Genomic DNA, 13,393 nt, shown 5'->3' with positions numbered 1-13,393 from the left:
GGAACTCCACAAGGCTCCCTCCAGCTCTCAATGGATCTGAGCAAACTGCCTAAAACTGCAAGCCCAGGCTTTTTTTAAAAAAAGTTAATAGATTGATTTGTTCAATAGATTCATTCAATACAGCAATAGGATTATTTACAAAATTAAGCTAATGTATGATACCACACTCCATCAATATGTTGAGGCATCTTGCGTCTGTGTGGGAGACCCTTTGGTTGGGCAAATGTCCAATGTATTTTACTCATTGATGTATTAATTCACGGATCTCCTTTTCCATTCATCGCAAGGCAATGTACTTTCCTCGTGGCTCCAAGAGCTTTGCAAAGTGGTGGAGGTGGCCCTGTGCACAAAGCGACTTCCTCTCCCTCTTTCCTTCCCCCAAAGCATGCATGATGTTTGTAAGGTAGAAAGCCTTCTTGGCGATGTTGAGATTTTCTCAAGGTAACAATTGACTAGTTAAGCAATCTCTAAGTAGCCATTGCTGCAATTAAATCTTAATTGGTCTATCTGCGCTGGATAGGACCCCTCATTGCTGACATGTGGCTAAGCATAACTACTTGGGAAACAGCTGGTCCATTCTGTGGGGAGAAGGCATATTGGCCAAAGACCATTCATTTCAGAGATGGTAATGGCTCCTTTGGCGCTATTAGCATCCCCGATAAATAAGAGGATGCTTTTGAAATACGCAGGGATCATCCGTGCTTGGTCTCAGTGCTCATTTTTAGTAATTGATTGACATTAAGCTTCACATCTGCAGCCTAATGGCTTCAGATTCTGAGAGTGGGAGGCAGGCTGCCTAGTTAGGTAGGTGGTCAAAGTGAGCATGCCAGTACTTGTGATGTGGAAGCCCCCCCCCCCCCCGACCAAGACTAGATGTAGATGCAGAAGTGGCATATATCTGCAGTATGGGGCAGGTGGCAACTCTGCTTTCAGAAGAACCAGAATGACAGGGAGTGATTTTTGCTTTTTTAAAAACCTTTGCATGGGGGGGGGGGGGAGTGAGTAGCTTTTCCGCAGGGTTTCTTGGGCGTTGGAGCAACTTGTAAAACCGAAGCCCGTCTGTTTTTTGATTTGGTAGCTTCCTGCTAGAGATAGGCAAGCTCTCCTTGGCCTGGATTGAAAATGTTCAGAATTTTTCCAGGGCAGAAAAATGGGGGAAAGGAGAATAATTTCCCAACCTCCTTCCTTTCCCTGCAGAGACACGGCCCCTTCCCTTTCCTCATAGCAGCAGCTGATTAGTTTAAACCAGACCCTGCTGGAGAACCCTAGGAAGAGGGACACGTCCTGCTTTCAGGGAGGCCCACGTGTCCCTGAGAAAGAAGACCCGAAGCAAAGCAAAATGCTTCTCCTCTTTGTCCTTGCTGTTCCGGTGCCATCAGCAGCCTTAAATATGAAGACGGAGCTTCTGCGCCCAGTGGGCATTTGGCCAGTAGGGGAATGAATGCCCTTGGCGTGGGAGGCTGCACAGTCAGTGGTGTGCAGAAGGGAGCCACTTCAGAGTGCAGGTGCCTCTCTGGGAAGAGGGTGGCATTTGGGAACCACTGTGTTTGCCTTCCCCTGGGATTCTTGTGGGTTTGCCTTCTTCCTGCCAAGTGGAGTCTTGTGACTGGAGGATGCATTCAGTTCATTACAGCCGGCTGTGATCTTAGCACTCCTCGCTCTTTCCTCCGGTCTGTTAGTCCCACACCTGGGAAGAAGGGGTTGGACACTCTGTTTTTGAAAACCCTGCTTAGGTTATTCACTTGGGTAGCTTAGTTATCAGTTTGTTTTGCCCCCATGATGTCCAGGTCCAACTAGACAAAGGACACCCCCCATTTCAGCATGGGGATTAATAGAAGGGCCATGACAGGAGCGAGTATTCTCAGTAACTATACTTTTAAACAAACCACACTTCCTTGAGTTTCAATGTCCTCGAGAAGTATAGCTGTTCTAAAATTGAAAGCAGAAGCTTCCGGTCTCCTTGCAGGCACAATTGAGAAGTAGGAATACAGAAGCCTAAGACTTGCGATGTCTAGCTAATGTAGTATTAGGAAACCATGGTCTCCTGTTACATCTGAAGTGAGCCATGGTTCTCTGTAGCAGAAGATGCTAATTGGCTGCCATTAAGTCAGTAATCATTTGTGTGTAAACTATTCCCCCGATTCCCTATGCATTTCTGAATGCAGTGAAGGTATCTGAAGGTGCCATCTGCCTTCAACACTCCTCCTCCCTCTGTGGAAATCCTTAATAACATTTATTCACCTTTCTCATGCTGTGTAAAAGGAAGGTGCAGCCTTATTGCTGCATATTCCTCAAAATTGGATAAGCCTGTGAGCATTTGCTCTTGTTAGCCCTCCTGAAGCGTCTTCATCTATTGCGTTTCTAATGAAGAAATTGAATGGTTAGAAATAAGGAGCTTGAGCTGCCTCGGAAATTAGGCCACAGCTGTCAGCCTGAAAGCAAAACATGCATCTCTGAGCAAGATGCTGGCAGAATCTGCTGCTGATTAACCCCCTTTTAAACCAAGTTGAAAAAACAAAAACAAAACTCCTGGTGCCTTGAAGCAAGCTGGGGAAAGCAGCCAGAGAGAGGCAGGGAATGGAGCATGATGCCTCCTCCACAGAGCGAGGGCAGAGATCTTCCTTTCGCTGTGGGTCTTTGGAGCTTTGGTCCAGCTCAGCCTTCCCTAACCTGGTGCCCTCCTCCAGAGGCTTTGGGCTACAACTCCCATCAGCCCCAGACAGCCCTGCTGTGTAGTTGTCCCTTAGCATGGCCTTGCTGGCTGGGGCTGATGGGAATTGCAGTCTAAAACCTCTGCAGTGTTTAATAAACACTTGGGGCAAACTGTGCTTACTACAAAGTGACTTAAGTGTCACTGTCTCTGTGTTGTTCCACTCAAAGGTCAGCGAATCTGACCCCCTTGTTGGTACAGAAAATCTGTTGCCACAGCTTCCCTAATAGGTGCCCGTCCAGCCTTTGCCAAGAGGCCTGTAGCGAAGGAGAGGCTGCAGCCGCCTTCCAAGGTAGGTCTGTTCCACTGCAGAAAAAGCTTGTGCCGTCGGCTTAAGTTTACTGGAGGTCCTTTTTCTTGTTCTTTGAACCCGTTGATTCCGAAGCTGCTCCCTGAAGCAACAGAAAACAAGTGCGAACTCGTTCTTCCATGTGAATTTAATTTTCAAATAGTCAATGCCTCAAGCTCATGTTTATATTTGTTTGCACAGGGTCAGATGCCATCTACATGGTACATTAAAGGTGTTCCCTGTAGACCCCTTGGAAGCAGATTAAATAGTGGCGTTCTTGAGATACAGCAGTCCTTGCCTCCTGATTCTCTGCTATATCTGTCAATCCTGAGCCTTTGGGGAATGGTGCGCAAGCCCATTTCACACACACGCACACACCCCCAGGGCTCACCGTTGGGCTCTGTGGGAGTCCTTGGCCATAAGCGCTCAGTCATGCTCCATGGCGTCTCTTGATCTCTCTGAGAGCAGAGATAAGCAGGAGTTTTGGGATGGCGTTTGCTGCAAGTGCCTCTTTGATGCTTGCTCTGTCATACTGGCAGAGGAAGGCTGCTGCAAAATATGGGTTGCGGAATTTTCCACCTTTTATTTTTTGTCATTTTGCATGGTCTGTTGGGAGGTTGGCTGTCTTAGTTCTGGGCAGTCAGAAGAGTTGTGCCAGGGGGTGTCCCTTTTAGCCAGGAGAAGCTGGGGCTTCTTACCAAGGCCTGACAGAGCCTCGCGTCACCAAACTCCGCCATGAGGGTCTTGTGTTTGCACTTTCCAAAAGGGTTCCCTCGCTGCTCAGCACCAGCTGCTGCTGCTGCATTGCTGCGGCCTGGACACAGATCTTCATGTGTAGCGGGTGGGGGCAGTGGAGCTGGAGCGGCCATGTGGCAGCTGCTCAGTTTTTCAGCGATTCTCCTCTTGTTATAGGCTCGGCCAACATGCTTTCCCCTAGAGGCCTGGAGTCAGGAGTCAGAGTAGCTCTTTGGGGTGTGATCTTGTAACTCTGCAGAGAGCCCAGCAGGGTGGGTGAAATCTGGGCAATTGCAGGACAGAGCCTCCCTCCAGAGTGTTTCCTTCCTGTTCATATTTTCCTGTGTGGCTTATGGTAGCCTTGAACACAATGGCTTGGGAGATGCTTGCTCACTCACGCTCCCTTTCCTTCTGGCTCCACTATCTTTCCTCATCCTCCGCGATTCCTTTCCTTAGTTCCCTGCTCTGGAGCTTTAATAAAGGCAGGGCTGGCAGGAGTGATAGCCCCATCCTGTGGTTTCAGCAGGGGGAAAGGCAGTTAGCTTCATCTTCTGCTATTGCTTCGGCCCCTCCAGAGTGAGAAGGTTTACTAGAGGAAGGCAAGAACTTGGGGTATCTCTCCTTCCTTCTGCTTGGTTGGTATCAGGGCATTCTAAAAATGCAACAAGTTTGTCCATGCGGAATTGTTTCTGCTCCCATAGGCTCTGCTTGAGCAAGGGGCAGTACCACAGGCCGTATTTCAACAAGCCAATAATAATGGCTGTGATCTCTACAGGATCTTGGGAATTGCACAGCAGCCAGCTTTCAGGAAAAGGCTGTGTCCTGTCCATGATGGAGTCAGGACGGCAGTCCCCCCGCCCCATCTTTTCACATTTTGGCTCCTTACATGCCTGTTGCAGAAGCTCAGGCTTTATGTCCTGTGTCTGGTCATACTAGGAGGCTTTCCCCTCTTTCAGCCACCACACACAGATGACCTGCATAGACACACACTCCTAGCTTGTTTTTCCTTCTGTCCTCCAGTCACTCACAAACACCAGCTCCTCCAACCATCTCATTCCTGTAGCAGCCATCTTGGTTTAGGGAAGAATCTCTGCCCAGACAAGTCATTTGTGCTCTTCCATTAATGATAATCCATTGATTTACAAAGAGACTTGAAAATGTATAACACAACAGGTTTTTTTCAGAATAGGAAGGGCAGACCCTCTGCTGTTCCTTTGAACGTCTGGCTGCAATTAAAAGGGCATGAAAGCCTCCTGCTGTATGCTGTACCTGTGCTAAAAATGGCTACAAGCAACACAAAATTGATAAAAGAGGGGCGTTTTAAGTAAACTGCCATTTTTCAACAGGTCTGGCTGGATTTAATGGATCCTCCACGCTTGGTTAAATCTTCCGTATTTTATTAACACTTCGAACAGTGTGCCCTCTCTGTGTTCTTCTCCGGCTTGTATAATTCCACAGCAGGCCAAACCTGCTTCTGCTCTTTCCTGCCTGTGGTCCTTGGAGTGTTATTGACTTTCAAGTGTGAATGGTTAATGGCCTTTGCCTTGCTCCTGCTCCTCATAGAGGGCTCTGTGTGCCTCACTGCGCCTGAACGGCTGAGGGGTGCCTGGGGTGTGATTCTGCTTGGCCATCAAGCCCGTCTTTCAGCCGTGGCAGTCTCTTCCCTGGAGTCTCCAGATGCTTCACAGAAAGCTTTAGAGTTTCGTAACCTGGAAGCAGCAACTTCCCCTTGCACCTCTACATAGCAAGTTTTGCCCCGGCCGCATGGACACAAGGAGAAATGTGAAAATGCCAAACTCAAAGGTAGAACAGCTACCCGCAGATGTGGAAAATCAGATTCAGACCTTGAAACTACCCTATGAGGTCTGGGCAACCTTCCTCTTTCTGTTAGAGCATTTTCAGTCCTATCTAGCAAATGCTGCTTATGAAAGCTAAAGGTACCTCTGGGTGTGTCTGGACTCCGAGGGATCTTTGTCACCCTATTCCTGCTTCCCTGGAAATCACAGGTGGCGCAAAAGGGGCTCCATCTAGATCTGAGTGTGGGTTACGGCCTTGCCGGTTACTAGGTCAGCGAGTAGAGCACACACTTTGCATGCAGAAGATATCCGGTTCAGCCTCCGGCACCTACAACTAGGGCTTGGAAATGCTCCTGTATGAAGAGGTTACACAGTGTCTCCTCTAAATTGACCGTTCACTCTGATTTGATTTGGTGGAGATTATACAAGTATGGGCATCCCTCTTGACCTGCTTGTGTGGAGGTTATACATCTTCCCATCGAAAAAAATTTGTCCCACAATTTTTTAGTTTAAAAAGTAATTTTTTTATTTTAAAAAATGAATTTGTTGCGTCAGATCACTTTAATCCACTTTAATTGCACAAACCCAAATTTCCAATGTGTTATTGAATCCCTCCTGCAAAAGACTGGCAGCCTGAAGAGTCGCTGTCAGCCAGTGTCAGCCAGGGGAAGGGAACTTGCGGCTCTTCAGTTGTTGTTGGACTCCATTTCCCATCAGCCTCAGCCAACTTGGCCAGCAATGATGGTAGTAGTAGTCCAACAACATCTGGAGGGCCACAGGTCCTGATCCCCTGGGTATAGACCATGCTGAGCTCAATGGACCAGCGGCCTGACATGGTGTTGGGCAGTTTCCTGTGTGACCTGCAGGGAAAAGTCTTGTGTGCTCTCAGCCCCTTAGAACAAGCTGTTTGAGCTGGCAAAGCACTATTGCAGCCTGCAAAGGCACATTTCAGACTGTGGGCACAGAGACTGCAGAGGTGTGAGACAAATGCCTGCTCTCGTCATCGCAACACAGTTTCCCATTTCAAAGCAAGCAAATCCATGGCAGGCTGAATGAGGGGGCTGGCCTGTAGCCAGGGAATGCAAATAATAAATAGCTGAATGGAAATCTGTGCAAATGTCTGTGTTTTGCCAGCTCCTATTGATAGAGAGGTTGTGTAGTGTGAGAGGCAGCAGCAGAGAGGCTCTCTCTTTTAGATTACTGTACCCACCTGCCCACCCCACCCTCCGGTGGCCTCTCCTCAAGCAGGTTGGAGCCTGAACATGGAGCCAGAATCCCTGAGACGGCACCTTGGAAAATGATCTCCTCATCAGGGCCAGAACCTGCAAGGCTTTTTTGATCCACTTACGCAGAGAGGGGCACCCAGCTGGCTTTTGCTATGCCTAGATCAGTTGTAGTATGTGACGTGTCCTCTGGGGTATTCCTGTTATTAGGCCTGAGTGATGTATCAATGCATCATCCAGGACCAGTTTGAGGTCCAGATGGTGATGGCGTTTTGACCCGGCTATATATTGTGGGTGGGGCTGGCACCTTAACTCCCTTCTCCAGCCAAATGGGCAGGCTGCCTTCTTCCTCCCTGTGCCGGGCACTGGCAGGGGTGGCTTCACCCAAGTGCCTTGCAGGGCTGGTGCTCCTTCCCTTTAGACATCATGATATATCACTAAATTGCAATGTACACCTGGTGAGATATCACAATGTTGAAAGCCTGATATGGCCTAGCCCTGCCTACTGTGAACCCTTGTTGGTATGCCCTGCATGATGGTGATGATGCCGCCGCCAACCTTGCACGCTTGGGGCTTGCGCAGCAGATAGTGCCACCCGCTGCGGTTTGCTAGGGTGCCTCTCTGCAGCCTTCCCATTGCCCATGTGCCATAATCCTCCTCAAGCCACTTGTGCCAAGGATGCCGGGAGGGAGGGAGGAGGGGATAGAGGCTGGCTTTTAATGAGATGGAATTCACCCGTCAGAAATGTATGTGCTCCACATTTCCCACGTTACTGAGATGACATAAGGGAGTTTCCATGTGGAATGCTTCAGCTGTCGGTTGGGATCACAGAGGACGCCAGCTGCAGCATCGCCCCTGTTGGTTCCTGCTGCTCCTGTTCTCTCCCCCCACCCCTCTGCCCTCCACCTTCTGTGGAGAGCCTCTATAAACTTCCCAGAGGTGCAGCAGGGCAGAAAAGAAGTTCTTGGTTTGAAACAAGAACACAGAATAAGTCTTCTTAGTAGCCTTCCCCCCTCTCACTGCCCAGATGCAGCATGGCTGTTGCTTGAAGGTAGTAACTAAAGAGCCTCAAAACGCTGAGTGTTATCACTGTGAAGCATATGTGACAGGTGTGGGTGTGTGGCATGGAAAGAATTGCCTGTTGTGTCTCAGTATGTAGAATCTTTGCATTCAATCTTGTATCGTTCGCTCGCCAGGGAGCGCAGTTTGCTGTCTCCATAAGGGCCTTTTCAACCTCTTCTCCAGAATTGACATGTCAAAAAGCTACTTGGTGAGTGGGGGTGGGGGAGAGAGAGAGAGAATGGAAGAGGCCTTTCCCTCCTCCTCTTCCTCTCCCTTTTCCTCCTTTCTTTTCACCAGAATGAGGGGGCCTTGAGTTGTCGCCCTTCCTTAGTGTTGTGCTTTGAGCAGTGGCCTTGGCAGGAAGGGGCATCTGGGTGGGCCTGGCTTTGTTCTTGTTGTCTTCACCCACCTAATTGAGAACCAGAATCTGAAATGCAGCCCAGGAAGTAGCCGAAAAGGGCAGCATCGATATGGCTGCAGCAGCCGCTGGTGTGCCGTCTGTGTGACATTCCTTTCATGCAAGCTATTTTTCAGATTTCCCCAGGCCACAAAGAAACAAAATGAAAAGAAAACCCAAGCTACCTTGCCAGGCTAATCGAAAGCAGGCCTGCTAGTAGCCAGCCGTTTCCTTTTGGACTCCTGCATGAGAGGAGTCAGGCATGAGCCAGTGAGATGTCAGGGCTTCTATTTCTGGAAAATGGCTCCTCCTTCCTCCTCTTTGGTCAAGGGAGCCAGACGTCTCTCTCTCTCTCTCTCTCTCTCTCTCTCTCTCTCTCTCTCTCTCATTCTCTCTCTCTCTCTCATTCTCTCTCTCTCTCTCTCTCTCCTCCCTGCTTGCTGCTGTAAAGTGTGTGTGTTTGGGGGCAGGCAGTCACTGGTGGGCTCTTCCCTCACTCTCTTCCTTCATACATCTCTTTCTTCCTGGCTGCTGCTCCTGCTTTTCCTAGAAAACTTCCCAGACTGTGTCTGCTTTCTATAGTATTGATCTTCACTCCTGATCTGCAAAACACAGAGCAGTTTTTTAAGGAACCCTGTTGATAAAAGTCACACAAGCCAGGTCAGAGTTTCCCTCCCTTTCCTTCTGGGAGAGGAGGGAGCTTGTCTTCTCTTGGTCAGGTTGGAAGACCACACCCAACCAGAACGTGATGCTGTCTCAGATACAAAGACTGTCCTCCAGGCTCCTACCATAAAGTAAATATTACTCTGCATCAACAAGATTTTCTTGAATCCAAGTCCAGCATCAGAATCCACATACTGTTTATTTTGTTCAGAGACTCCAGTCACTGGCATGATGGTTTTAAGCCATGGATATATCTACCTCCTGACCCCTTAGCCTTCTTGCAGAGACTTGGAATGTCTCCTCAGAAGTATGGGAAAGGTCTGTGAAGATCTTCCTAATAGATTGTCTTGTGATAGAAAAAGTGTGTAGAATCCCCTTAAAATTACCGGGCCTGGCTATCATTTTCAAAGTGGGCGAGTCTGCACTTTGCAGATGGCAAGCTGGGGCTGCATTTTGGAGTGGCACATCTTGCTCACAGAATTTCTGGCTTTATTGCCACCCCTTGCCCAGTTTGGTCAATAGATGCAACGTGTTAGGATTGCCCAGGTGGAGACTGTGTGGATGAAGTTTGTGCCCCTGTCCTCCGCTGGGCATCTTAAAAATTAATCAGGTGGCATCTCTTGCTGAGATCAAGAATCTTCAGCATAGGTTGTTAACAATCAGCATGCCGACAAAGCAGGCAGGGCCATCAGAAAGCTGCTACCCCCTTCCTTCTGCTCTGTCGGAGATAGATCTGCTCCCTGATTTGATTGCCATTAAACATGTGCCTGGTCTCACCAGCAGGTTGACAGCGCTGCTATTTTGAGCCCCCTTCCTGTTAGCGGGGAAGATGGGGCGGCTATGTTTTCCTTCAGGAGAGTGTCGGATGCCCTCAGGCAGTATTTACAGATGCCACTTCTGATTATTTGATGGCAAAGTGTTTTGTCGGTGCAGGAGCGAAGGACAGCTTGTTATGGGCCTGCAGAGGCCCTTGAGCCCTCTCTGTAGAGGAAAGGGGAGATCCTCGCATCTGGTTCTGTGTGGAGTAGGGAGCAAAGAAGTGTCAGGAATTTGCACTCCCGTTCTAAAGTGGTGTTCACAAGGAACACCTTTGTTGTTCATATTTATATGTTGGCAGTCTAATCCTAATGGGGCCTATCAGAAGCGCAGATCAAAATGGTAGCATATCAGAAGCGCAGATAAAAAAAAGCAAATCAGCTTGCCATACAAAAAGCATGTTCTAGGTAGTGAATTCCACAGAATAGGGAAGCATGCTGAGTGGGCACTTCTTGATCCAGAAGGCCTGGGTGGGCGCTCAGAGAGCAGGACTTTTGTCTGGTGAGCTGTTAACGTATGGGAGGATCTGATCCCTGAAGAAACCTGGAGTTGGAACCTTTAGGGCTTTAATAGTTAGAGCAAGTCCATCAGTGTCAGGGTGATGGGCTTCTTCCAATTGGCATCCATTGAGAGCTGAAGTTTCCAAATATTCTACAAAGACAGCCCTGCACACAATGCATTAGAGTCCAAAGAAGAAGTTGCCAGAGGATGTATAAAACTGAGAAAAATAGGAAAGAGCACATTTGCAAAGCCACGACCAGCCACCAAGGCTGCCTAGAGGCACAGCTAAATCAAAGAGCATTTATCCCAACTGTTCATCTGGACCCCAGGCAGCCCTCCTCCTTGCCCCTAACCCCCATGCTTAGTAGAGTGCCCCCCTTCCTACAGCTTCTCTTCTGGGTGGAGTTGGTTTGCCCTGTTTTGGCCCACAACAACTTCTCACGGAAGCCAGTGAAAAGGAGAAACCGAACGGTGTACCTTCTCAACACAACGCCAGCAAATTCTGGACTGATTTGCAGCAATGCTGTTTTTGACCTCACAGTTGCTAATGGAATTGCCTAGCGAACATGAGAAGAAAGGAGGCTGGCCTCTGAACTGGCCAGAGGAATAGCAGCCATGAGCGGGTGGGCACAGGATAAGGAGGGCACCACCAGCAAGGAAGGTCAGCCTGGCCTGGCTTACAACTCACCACTTAGTTCTGGCCAGTATAAGTCTGATCTTCCTAATGCTTTTCCCTCCACCCACACTCAGGTGCCCTGTGTTTTTAGTTTGTAAGCCTGAGAGCAGGGTCTGTGTTTTCAGAGACCCATCTTTATCTGAAAAATGAGCTGAGAAATATATAATAAAATGGAGTTCAGGTAAGAATTGCCTCTCCATTCCAGAACGCATGGTCATCCCTGGGTAAGGTTTTTGTGCTTCATGCTCAGAGTCCAGCTCTGACTGGGGCCTATGCATTCCATCCCTTTGATGGGAGGGAGGAGACACATACTTGAGCCACGTATCTTGTTTTGGATTGTTCCACTAACTGTGGCCTGTGCACACTTGCCACTGCGGCACAAGCAGAACGCTGCAGCTTTGGGTGACTTAAACATCTGAGCAAATACCATATCTTCATTTCCTAGGGAATAGTTTCCCCAATCTCAAGAGCATGCCCTAATCATGTTTGCGGGGTGTTGATCTCGATAGGACTCGGAGCCCCATCAACACCATTTCTCTCCAAGTCTCTCTGAGAGAGATTAAAGGGAGCTGCATATGCAAACCTTGGTGCTTGTGTTCTACAATCTTTTGCTGAATCACCCTCTTTCAGAGTAGAAGCTGTTCCTGCAGTAAGAGCCCATTGGGTGCTGATTCTGAGAATCCCGCCCCTGCCTCCCAAGGAAGCAGCTGACAAGAAGACTCTTGCAAGCTGCTGCTAGTGGAGTGGAACCCTCTGATGGCGATGGGGGCCTGGGAGGGGGCGAAGCCTTGCTTAGCGATGAGCTTGGAGAGGCAAAGCCCCCTTGAGTTGGCTCCCTTCCCAACTCTCCGGAGCTGTATCCCAAAGTTGGAGGCCTACTTTTTCAAAGCATGTCTCTGCAATTTAAATGGTCTTTGACAAGAAAATCTTAATGAGTGTCAATGCACTGGGGGAGCGGGGTGGGGGTGATTTCTCCAGAGTTTCTGTTTGGGACTGATTGAATGACTATTCTTGGACTTGAGCAGAGGCCTTGAAATGAATTATTATTCTGTGCTGGAAATAGATCAAAACCAGAGCTTAGAGCCTTTAGAAGGGCTGAAAGAGAAAATTGATCAAGTCTCCCTCGCCTGGGGTAACTCGGGTTGCCGTTTCCCATGTCCTTTGAATGCACAGAGCTGTGAAGCCAAGCTTGTTAAAGGAGGCAGCAGCGGTAGCGGCATTAGCACTGGGCTTTGTGTCAGGCGTCCTCAGGCAAACCCTACAGTGCCACCACCGCAGGCTTGGCAGGGAGAAAGAGGGAGCCCATAGAATCAAAACAAACACGGAGGGAAATCTGGCGCTCGGTTTCCAGTGCAGAAGACTTTGGGGGTTCCTGGAGAGGTTAAGCAGAGCATTCCTGCTGCGACTCGCTGAGTCCCTGCGAAAAAGCTCCAGAAAAGGTCAGCAAGGCTGGGGCTGGGTGAGCTCTGAGCAGATATATTGGTAAATCAGAACCACCAGACTTGCAGCACATCCTTGGGAATTGGAGACAGGGTGCAACACAGGTGAACCTCTGCTGGCTTTCTGCTGTGAAAGCGGGGGCATAACTTTGCAATCACCTAGCACACCTTCCAGATATATCATTACTGCTACCACAGGGAGCCTTTACTGGAATTGTGGGGAATAAATATTTATTCAAATAAAAAAAAAATGATAGAAGGGAAACGAAGGATGAAGGTAATGCCACATGCAAGATTTGTTTGTTTGTTTGTTTGCATTTTCCTACCTTACACTTGCTTTGAACTCAAGGTCATTTGTGAAAGAACAAGGGTTTGACCTCAGCCCTCCACTCTGTCTGGAAAGCTTGAAATTGCTTGTGTTAATCCAGAACAGATTGGTCTGGGGTGAGGGTGGGGGCGCTGCCTGATGTGTCCCAGAGAGCGAGTTGGAAGGAAGAGAAACTAGGTGAGGCAGCTGTTGCTGCTGCTGCTATGTGTGTGTGTGAATGGGGCCTGTAATAAAAAAAGCTGCAATATGGAGCACTGCTCTCCTAGGATACTCATTTTTCTCTCTCTTCCATTCTGGTTTCCCCTTTCCAACAGGCAACCTAGTATTCCATGGCTTACATCATTGGGCTGTTGGGGGTTGTTGTTCTTTCTCTTCTCCCTTACGTGTTTTTTTTCATTCATAATACCTTTGCAAGACCTAGGGGTATTTCCCAGAGCATTTTAATTCCTCCTTTGTTCCTCAGTGACCCTGTTTCCTAAAACCCCATTGGCACTCACCAGCTGAGTTTGCTGTTAGAAGGAGCGATGGGGCTTCTTCCCTAAGGGGCAAGTTCAGTCTTGGCCTACTGGGGGAAATATTGACAATTCTGATAGGAAGGAGAACACCTTTGTAAAGGCTTGCTGCAGAGGACGGGGCCAGGCACTTGTTGCATCCTAGATTCTCGCCCAAGATTATTCTCTTTGATATTTGGGGATTGTGGAGGCGGTATCCCACCCACCCCAGATTCACAGCAATCCCCTTTGTTGGTCAACACCTAA

General features: G+C 48.7%; 1 protein-coding gene across 1 annotated transcript in view; it reads left to right on the top strand.

Annotated features, from left to right (window-relative positions):
• VAC14 (VAC14 component of PIKFYVE complex) overlaps positions 1-13,393 on the top strand; it is a 70,112-nt gene that overhangs the window by 41,821 nt on the left and 14,898 nt on the right. The gene's annotated exons all lie outside the window — the stretch shown is intronic.

This window comes from Podarcis muralis, chromosome 7 (genome assembly GCF_964188315.1).
Source record: "Podarcis muralis chromosome 7, rPodMur119.hap1.1, whole genome shotgun sequence".
Taxonomy (NCBI): domain Eukaryota; kingdom Metazoa; phylum Chordata; class Lepidosauria; order Squamata; family Lacertidae; genus Podarcis; species Podarcis muralis.
This window is presented reverse-complemented; position numbering and strand designations above follow the sequence as displayed.